The sequence below is a fragment of the Bison bison genome, unplaced genomic scaffold (assembly GCF_000754665.1).
Source record: "Bison bison bison isolate TAMUID 2011002044 unplaced genomic scaffold, Bison_UMD1.0 scf7180017864040, whole genome shotgun sequence".
Taxonomy (NCBI): domain Eukaryota; kingdom Metazoa; phylum Chordata; class Mammalia; order Artiodactyla; family Bovidae; genus Bison; species Bison bison.
The window spans coordinates 1730445-1741130 of record NW_011494612.1 but is presented as its reverse complement, the minus strand read 5'-3'; the positions used below and the strand labels follow the sequence as shown (position 1 = coordinate 1741130).

Here is a 10686-nt window from a genome sequence, read left to right as displayed (position 1 = left end):
TTTTTTGGTATCAGAGATAGGAAAGCACTTTACCCTTTACAGATCTGAAAAACATAAGTGACATAAGGTACTAATATAAAACATATGAGATACTGTTGTAAGATTACTTTTATGATTTGAGAGAACTGTTGAAGATGTATTTCCTGTTTTGTCTTTTATATTAGATTCTCTTGCTAACTTTCTCCTCCATTTTATTGGTAATTTTCCCATTGTTTGTTTTGTATATTGCCAGGAAAAGCAAAACGTGGCTCTGTTTTTAATAACAATTTCAAATTAGTTCATAACTCAAGAAAAACTCTTTATCTGTTTCTCGCTAACTTGAAACTTAAAAACATAAAATGAAAATGGGTAGAAATTCACATATAACCTAAATAAGAAATTTAAAAAAAATCTAATCTCTGATTACTGTGATAATATAAATATCCTTGGCAAAGGAAAACAAACTTGACTTGTAGATTGTAGAAATATGAATATATTAAAAAGTTATTTCCCATGCCAGTTAATTGGTTTATCTCAGGTTTCAAAAACACACTTTATCTTAAAGTCAGGCTAAATAACACTTTTAATATTAGGAGGGCTGTTTTTCCCTTTGAATTGTCTTTCTAGTTATGCTTACTTTTAAGTTGATGGCTGTTGTAGCTTGAATTTCGGAGAAGGCAATGGCACCCCACTCCAGTACTCTTGCCTGGAAAATCCTATGGACAGAGGGGCCTGGTAGGCTGCAGTCCCAGGGGTCGCTAAGAGTGGAACACGACTTAGCGACTTCACTTTCACTTTTCACTTTCATGCATTGGAGAAGGAAATGGCAACCCACTCCAGTGTTCTTGCCTGGAGAATCCCAGGGACGGGGAAGCCTGGTGGGCTGCCGTCTATGGGGTCTCACAGAGTCAGACATGACTGAAGTGACTTAGCAGTAGCAGCTTGAATTTGTTCTCTAAAATGCATATATTGAAGCTCTAACCTCCAAAATTTCATAATAGGACTGTATTTGGAAATTGCTGTTGTTGTTTAGTCGCTAAGTTGTGTCTTATTCTTTGTGACCCCATGGACTGTAGCCCATCGGGCTCCTCTGTCAATGAGATTTCCCAGGCAAGAATACTAGAGTGGGTTGCCATTTCCTTCTCCAGGGGATCTTCCCAACCCCAGGGTCAAACCCACGTTTCCTGCACAATTGTGCAAGCCAACTCCTTGAAATAAATCTCAATCTCTGTGTGTGTGTGTGTATAAATGTGTATATAGACACAAATGCACCGAGCCATCTCTGTGTGTGTGTGTATCCATTCATCCTGTTGGATCTGTCTTATCTGGAGAACCCTGACTAATACAACATGTGAAGACATAGAAGACGGCCATCTATAACTCCAAGAGAGAGCTCTTATAAGAAACCAACCCTGAAGACACCTTAATCTTGGACTTTCAGCCTCCACAACTATGATGAAATAAATGTCTGTTGTTTAAGCCACTCAGTCTGCAGTGCTTTGTTATGGGAGCCCTAGCAAATGATACAATACAACAGCATTCAGTCTTGGGCTTCCAACTTCTCTTCAAGATTAAAACAAAACAACCAGGAGGTACCTCAAATACAGAAAAAAGAAAAAGTAGCACAAGGAAGCAGAGAAAGGATTACTCAAGTTTGTACCTTTTTTTTTTTCATCCCAGGAGGTCTACTTCAAATTTAAGATAATTAGCTTTGTTGCTGATGCTGAGCACCACTCAGTAAAGGCAGAATTGATTTCCCATTAAACTGCTTAGTACTACTTTCAAAAACACATAATTATCTGATACGGTTAGAAAATGATGTTAGACAACATTTTTGGTACACCTCTTGAAACGCTCCTGCTTGTTCTGAATAAGCCTCAAGACAAACTGGTAGCATCTCTGATCATACTTTTTAAAGATCTATTCCTTCTTCAGCTCATATTTAGCAATAAGATATAAGCCCTGCATTATGAAATAGTCCATCTCACATATTATGATATTTTCTTCTAGAACGCATTTGATAACTAGAAGAAAATTAGAAGGCATAAAGTTTTACATTAAACAAGTATAACTAGCTCTCTCAAATCCAGACAACTAGTCTTTTTTAGCAAATGAAAAGAAAAATATCAATTGCATTAACTAGTAAAAACAATTTAGTTGGCAAAACACTGAAATCCAAGAAAGTAAAATATATTAACTATTTAGTATTTAAATGGTGCTATATTATTTTCGGATTCTGCCGTCTGTTTTTATCAGCCTGCCAGTTAAGGCAGGCTCACACATCAATGGCCCTGAGTGTGAAAGAGGCAGCACCTAGGTAAAGAGTGTCCACAGAAGAGAATTTTTAAAAATCACAAAGAATACTGTGCATAATTTTCTGCATATAAATGTTAATCAACTTTGTGTGCTAAGTCAATTCAGCCACGTCTGACTCTTTGCAACTCTATGAACTGTAGCCTACCAGGCTCCTCCAACCATGGGATTTTTCAGGCAAGAATACTATAGTGGGTTGCCATTCCCTTCCCCAGGGGATCTTCCTGACGCAGGGATTAAACCTGCATCTCTTACATCTCCTGCACTGGCAGGCAGGTTCTTTACCACTAGCACCACCAGGGAAGCTTAATTAACTTTAAGGGATATAAAGTATTTACTATGCACTGTATCTGTTTATAATACACAATTTGGTAAATTCTGATAGATGCGTATATCTACGACCTCACTTCCACAAATAAGATAAAGAATATTTCCACCTCCCCTCAAAGTTTCTTGTGCTCCTTTATGTGGATAACTTTGAAATAGAAGATTTGCCATGAACTGAACAATTTTACAAACATACATAAATCAGAAAGTTGAATCAAGGAAAAATATAGAAAGTCTGAATAGTCCAATAAGCATTAAAATAGCTGAATCAGTAGACAGAATCTTCCCCAGCCCTCAAAATTAAAGACTCCAAGCTTAGATGGTTTTCTAGGGAACTTTAACCAAATCTTCTAGGAATAGAATTTTCTGAGATAAAACTATTCCAGACTCTAGAAAGAGAATAAAAGCAATCTAAGTCATCTCTGGGTAGTCTTAACCTTGCTATTAAAATTAAACAAGTTCAGTTCAGTTGCTCAGTTATGTCCGACCCTTTGCGACCCCATGAACCGCAGCACGCCAGGCCTCCCTGTCCATCACCAGCTCCCGGACTCTACCCAAACCCATGTCCATTGAGTCGGTGATGCCATCCTCTGTCATCCCCCATCTCATCCTCTGTCATCCCCCATCTCCTCCTGCCCTCAATCTTTCCCAGCATCAGGGTCTTTTCCAATGAGTCAGTTCTTCGCATCAGGTGGCCAAAGTATTGGACATCAGTGGCCAAGTATTCAACATCAGTCCTTCCAATGAACACCCAGGACTGATCTCCTTTAGGATGGACTGGTTGGATCTCCTTGCAGTCCAAGGGACTCTCAAGAGTCTTCTCCAACACCACAGTTCAAAAGCATCAATTCTTCGGCACCCAGCTTTCTTTATAGTCCAACTCTCACATCCATACATGACCAGTGGAAAAACCATAGCCTTGACTAGACGGACCTTTGTTGACAAAGTAATGTCTCTGTTTTTTAATATGCTGTCTAGGTTGGGACTGTCTAAAAAAAGAAAATCATAGACCAAACTCACTTATTAACATGGAGGTAAAATTCTTTAAAATCAGAAAATTAAACCTAGAAGCATATACAAATCCTTTTTTAAAATGAGTTTCTGGGGATGTCAGCAGTTAAAACTGCTCTGCCTCCAGTTCCCATCACAAGCTTCCTCTGGGATGACCATCAAACACAAACCAATTTTTGCTACTCCCCTACTTAAACCCTTATCCTCTAACCTGCTAGCCCGCCCTCCCATCTCCCATTCAGTATATCACATACCTACATGCCTGCTCAGGATGCAGTATGAAGGTCTCCGTGAGGTTGACTCTGCCTCTTTCATTTAGCATTCTTCACTCTACACACTGTGTTCCAGATTTTTTGAACTGCAGTGGTTTGAGCATACCACACTTCATCACTTCTGTGTCTTTGTTTCCCTGGAAACTCCCTAAACCCTTGTACAGTCAGACACTAATCTTTTAAGGCTCAGCTTCCAGCCCTACCTGGGCTTCCCTGGTGGCTCAGAAGTAAAGAATTTGCCTGCAATGCAGAAGACCCGGGTTCAATCCTTGGGTCGGGAAGATCCCCTGGAGAAGGGAATGGCCACCCACTCCAGTATTCTTGCCTGGAGAATTTCATGGGCAGAGGAGCCTGGCAGGTGGGCTACAGTCTATAGGGTCGCAAAGAGTCAGACACGACTGAGCAGCTAACACTTTCACATTTTTCCCAACCCTACCAGGACTTTTCTGCTCTCCTCTGATTCCTACCCCCCATTAAAGTAGAACTAAGCACTTTCCCTCTGAACCCAGGATCTAATTCTATTTAAGCCTTCATAATATATCATATTTATACTGTTATCTCTCTCTTTCAGTGGATTTTCCACCTCCCTCAGGCAAGGATTGTGTCCTTCCTCTTAGCGCCCCTGGCTTCTGGCATCTAGTGAGCCTAAGGGGCGAACTAACCTAAGTAGAGGGAGCTTTCTGGTAATGTGTAATTTACCAGTATTTAATTCAACATTTTGTTGTTGTTTAGTCATTAAATCGTATCTGATTCTTTTGCAACCCATGGACTGTGTAGCCTGCTCGGCTGCTCTACCACTGAGCCATCAGAGAAGTCCACAATCCAACATTTAGTAATTGTTGAACGAAAGAAAGAGAAAGTGTTAGTTGCTCAGTCGTGTCCAATTCTTTGTGACCCCATGGACTATATCCCGCCAGGCTCCTCTGTCCATGGGGATTCTCCAGGCAAGACTACTAAAGTGGGTAGCCATTCCCTTCTCCAGGGGATCTTCCCAATCCTGGGATCAAACCCGGTGTCCTGCATTGCAGGCTGATTTTTTACTGTTTGAGCCACTAGGAAAGCCCAAATGAAAGGGGTTAATTATTTCATATATTAATAGTAAGACCGTGGGTATTGTCACTCTACAGGCCCCACAATTCTGTTCACAATTATGGCTATAGAGTTTATTCTTATAATAAATAAAACATATGACACTAATTCAGAGTAGATGGAAAACAGTCCCAGAGAGACAGAAAGAATACAAAGACCTCACACACACTAGAAGACTTAGAAAATCTAACTGAGTGGAAGAGCAAAGGGAATGTGACTCAACAACCAATGTTATCATATATATTTCAAAGACAGCAAATAAAGATTGAAACCAATGTCCCAACCCCACCAGAGACAGCAGGCTTCTGCAGTTGTAAACAAGATCTCAGGACACTTAACCTTGAGAGAAATGCCACCTCTTTGGATGTACAAGTAGGAGAGAACATGTAAAAAGTGAGAAATCACATCATGAATACTGAGTTTTTCTTTTGGGACAAACTTCAAGCAGTTACATTGAAATAAAATATAAGCTGTAAGTGGCTTGAGAAAGAGTATGCTGCCAGCACATCACAGAAGGAGATAAGGTCATGCAGGAATACAGGCAAGTTCATAGCTTCTGTGTTTGCCCTCCAATATTGCTCATCCTTGTGTAATTATGTGTCAATCAAGGCCATCTTTCCTACTAGGCCAGACACTTATTCCCTGAGGGCCTGGACCTTCCTGTGCTATTCATCTTCTGTCTCAATCCCCAATTGAGGCACACTGAGGCAGGCACACTGCCAGCCACTCAGGTATTTGAGGAATCATTATGTGAGGGGAGTTAAAAGAGATTCACACTGATGAGTTTATCTTATTGCTTAGAGAAAAGATAACTGTTCTCTAAAAATGGAAATAAAGAAACCATTGGGAAATAGACACACCAAAAAAAAAAAAAAAAGAAATCCACACACTGTTCCCAAGCAGTCTTCTGGTCACTGCAGACACTGCTGCCAAATAACTGGTCCTACTTTCCTCTGGGCAGCATGGTGCAAGGCTTTTCACAATGGATGAGATGGGAACAGGGCCAGCAAACCCTAGATCCCCCAGAGAAGAGCTGGGAGATAATACAAGCTTTCCCCAAAAAAGCAGAGCAAAATACTAAGGTATTCATTCAGCCGCAGAGCAAATATTTATCGAGTACCTTGCTTGCATGAGGTGTTGTTCAGGGCACCAGAGGCTCTGAGTGTCTGCGATGGACATATGCTGGCAGGCTAGCCTTTATACGGGAGGATGCCACTACTTCCTTGTGGCACTGTTCCTAAACAGTCAATTTAAATAGATTGCTGCGTCACCAAGGACAGGCTTAAAATAACAAATGAACGGAGTTCCATAACAGAACCCTGGGGTACCAAAAACGTCTCTGTCTCTGTAATTTAGCTGCTAAAATATTTTGAGCTTCAGGCCCACCCACGACCTTTAGAAAGGTTTTAAGAATCTGAGCTCCTTCAAGGTGGGAATAGTGTTTGCTTGTTTGTTTTTCCACATAGATTTTGTGATAGACCAGCAAATATTCATTTATGTATTCACTCATTCACTTAGTCATGTACTGAGCACCTGTGTGCCTGATATTGTTGATGAACTGGGTATGCTGCTGCTGCTGCTGCTAAGTCGCTTCAGTCGTGTCCGACTCTGTGCGACCCCATAAACGGCAGCCCACCAGGCTCCCCCGTCCCTGGGATTCTCCAGGCAAGAATACTGGAGTGGGTTGCCATTTCCTTCTCCAGTGCATGAAAGTGAAAAATGAAAGTGAAGTCACTCAGTCGTATCCGACTCTTTGAGACCCCATGGACTGGGTATACTATGATGCACTAAATAGTTCCTTCCTGGGAGGGAAAGCAGACATTAAATGAATGCGTGCTCAGTTGCTCAGTTGTGTCCAACTCTTTGCGACTCCATGCAACCCTGCCAGGCTCCTCTGTCCATGGGGTTTCCCAGGAAAGAATACTGGAGTGGGTGGCCATTTCCTACATCAGGGGATTTTCCTGACCCAGGGATTGAACCCACATCTCCTGCATTATCTACATTAGCAGGCAGATTCTTTACACTTTCACTTTACTTTTTACCACTGAGTCACCTCGGAAGTCCAGACATTAAATAACAAGGATGATTTTTAAAAAAGAGAATCAATGAAAGACCACAGTTTCAGGGTATATTAAGTATAAGAAATAAGGTAAAGTGATGGGTTAGCTGTGACTAGGGCAGGTAAGAGGAACTTCCTGATATCAGATGTTAAGAAAGGCTTGTCTAAGGAGATTAATTTGAGCTGAGACCTAAAGAATACAGAGGAGTCAGCGCTGGACAGACTTGAAGGCAGAGTTTCCGGTAAAATGGGAGAAAGGCTAGTGCAATGCAGATACAAGCCAGGTGTGTTCAAGGACCCAGAAAAGGCCTGTGTGACTGGAGCATGGGGAGCAAGGAGGGCCAGAGCCTCGAGAGAAGCCCCCAACTTGGAGCAAGGCAGGGCCCAGGATCATCTCCTAAGGGCTTGCTCCCATCCAGCATCTATCCTGCTTCCCACATTGTGTTGGGCTCTGAGGACAGAAAGACATCTGTGACACATTCTGACAGCTTCTGAGAAGCTCCTGGCTTAGTGACAGGTAAGAGAACAAACAATCTAAAGAAAAGTAGAACTCTGATAGCACTTTGCACTATCAGAGTTCAGATGACAGAGAGAAAAACCATCTAGGAAGGGAACGATGTCCAGGAAGCTGCTCAGGGATGGTGACATATGAACTGGTTCTTGAAGAATAAGTAGAAGAGTGAAAGTTAGGGAAGGGGACAAGGCCATTCCCAAGTCAGGAATTATATTTGTAAGGTGAGAGGAGCAGTGGTGATGACCTGAAAGTCCAACTGAAGCCGGGGTTATAGGAGGAGGGAAGGGGCAGGGAATGTGCTCCATCTTAAGAGCTTGGATCATGATGCTAGAGAGTCTGGGGTTCGTTCAGAAGGAACAGGACACGACTGCTCTGATTTTAGCAGATACCTGCGGCAGCAGCTGGAAAGCGTGAATTGGATGAGCAATGAGCTGGGGGCAAGAAGATCAACTTTGTCAGCTGTTGCAACAGTCCAGGCAAAAAAGTAGGGGGAGAAGTGGAATTATGGTTTCAGTTGGAACCATAGCTGGAAGAGAAAGGCAGCCCTTTGACTTACAGGCAGAAGAAGAAAGAGAACAAACAAGGGCAGGTTGTAAGAGTCAGTAAAGCACAAATCCACATACTTGAGTCTGACCTGAATACGGCTTTTGCTGTGTCTTCTTAATTCCTTTATTTTATTGGGTCCTTTATTAAAGCTCGTACTTTGTGCTGAAGGATTTAGTACTCTCTTTCTCTTTCCCCTTATACCTTCCAAGAGGATTATCTATTAATCCAAATGCTGACATTCATTTCCATTACAAAAATAGCCCTACTCTATAACCGGATCCTCACTGCAACTAGATGAGCATTTTAAATACAGCCTGAGAAGAAAATGATTCTCAGCACTCTCTAGGTTCCATGTTTATTATAGGAGTCTTTACTATGTTTTATGTTAATGGAATTTAGCGTCAAAAGTAATGGACATCAAACCGAGGTGAAAAAATATACACCACAGATACAGAGCATCTCATCTTATTTGTTCTTTCATTCAGACAGTACAAAGCAGAAAGCAACACACATAAGGATCAATTTGGGGGAGCTTAAATTCTGGCAGGGGATACCTAATACATAAATAATTTTAGGAGATTAGACATGATATGTGACATAAGAAAAATAAGAGAATATTGTAGTAGTTAAGGAGTGAGTGGTAGCTTCTGGTTGGTATAATCATGATGACTTATTAAAGTTAGGGATATCTGACCTGAGGCTCAGTTCAAAAGATATTTCAGGTGGGAGAGATTTCATAATGATGGGGTGCTGGGGGGATGTGGGGTGCCGAGCAAGTGTTCAGTTTGGCTGGAGCACAGGCTGTCTGTAAGGAATCAGATGGAGCTGAGGCTGGAGGGAGCTGAGGCCTGAATGTCCTGATGAGAAGTGTGGATAGCGCACGGCAGACTGCAGGGAGGCTTTGAACAGGAACTGGAATGATCTGAGAGTGAGTTTTAAGGCGATTAATCTTGGCAGTGGTAGATAAGACAGATTAGATGGAAGAGAGATTGGAAACAGTTTAGGAGGCTATTGAAATAGTCTAGGGCAGCAGTAATGAGAGTCTGAAATGAAAGTAGATGCCATGGAACAGAAAATGAAAGAGTGGATTCAAGGGGTCTTAGCAAAGGACTCTCAAGTCACTCAGTTTTTCCAGAAGCAAGAGAATGTGAAGCAGGGTATTTTGTTGTTGCTGTTGTTCACTGCTAAATCACATTGCCTATTTTTGAAGAAAGATAAAATTTTCATTACATGATTTAAAAATGTAACAGCATCCCAACAGTACCGAATTGTTTTCTGGGTGCTTTCAAATTTATAAATTCTGCTAATAATGTTATTTTTAAAAGATTTTCTTAGTTTTTAAGTGTGTGCGTGTACACCCGGTCATGTCTGATTCTCTGGGCCCCATAGACTGCAGCCTTCCAGGCTTCTTTGCCCATGGAATTTTCCAGGCAAGAATACTGGAGTGAGTTGCCATTTCCTTCTCAAGGGATCTTCCTGACCCAGGAATTAAACCTGCTTCTCTTATATCTCCTACTTTAGCAGGTAGATTCTTTACCAAAGAGTATTAAAGAAGTCGTACATACACAAGGTAAATTTCCAAACCAAATACAGTGGCCTATGAAGTGAAAAGCCCTCTCTCACCTACAGCCTCTGTCCTTGAGGCAACCACTGCTATCATTTTCTAAGATAGTCATAATATTCTGCTCATTTAAAAGCTTAAATACATACTTATGAGGAGGTGGTCTAAGATGGTGATGGAGCAAAATCCTGAACTCTGCTTCCACAGACACCAAATCTACTGCTATGTATGGAACAATGACTGCTAGAAAAGAATGAATAAGCAGCTGACCAATGGGAGGGGTCACAATGAGTCAAAGGGCCTCATGGAGACAGGTAGGAGAGGCAGAGGATCAGTCTCACCAAAAATCCCACACCCTGGTGCAAAGACCCCCAGTAGGGAGGGATTTCTGGTCCAGAGCTACTCACCCAACCCTGCAGAGATGAGATCCCCAAATATCTGGCTTTGGAAACCTAAGGGGCTTATGTCCAGAGGACCCAGGGGCTGGGGAGACTTGAGACATTCCTTTTAAATGACATGGTCTCGCTTGTTCCAGAATTCAGCACAAAGACAGCAGTTAGAGAAGTGGCATGGATGAGTTCTGTGTTTGCTCTCTCCCTGTACCTTGCTTGCACAGGCTCAGCCTTGCTGGTCTTGGGTGTGCCCATTCCCAGAGCTCGTCCCCAATCTTTCTAAAGGCAGGGGTGTGCCCTTCCCCCAGTGTTCTTCACCTGCATCACTAAAGCCGGGGAGTGAGCACAGTCCATTCAGGGAGGCCCCTTAATTGCCTGGTCCTTGTGGCCAGAGGGGGTTGCATTTCTGGCCACCCCCCCAAACTGTAACAACCAGAGAGACAGTTCTGTGAGGCTCCTACCCCCAGGGCACTGGATAGACAGTAAATTAAAACCACCTCAGTCTGCCTGCGAAAAAGGCTCATTGCCTTGTCCTGGAGCTTCAACCTGAGGGACAGGCTGCAGGTGTGTTTCCATGAACAGGCTACAGAGGCGCTCGCAGAGAATGCAGGCAGGCAGACCAC

General features: G+C 42.4%; 1 protein-coding gene across 2 annotated transcripts in view; it reads right to left on the bottom strand.

Annotated features, from left to right (window-relative positions):
* SERPINI1 (serpin peptidase inhibitor, clade I (neuroserpin), member 1) overlaps positions 1 to 10686 on the bottom strand; it is an 85892-nt gene that overhangs the window by 3568 nt on the left and 71638 nt on the right. The window lies entirely within an intron of this gene.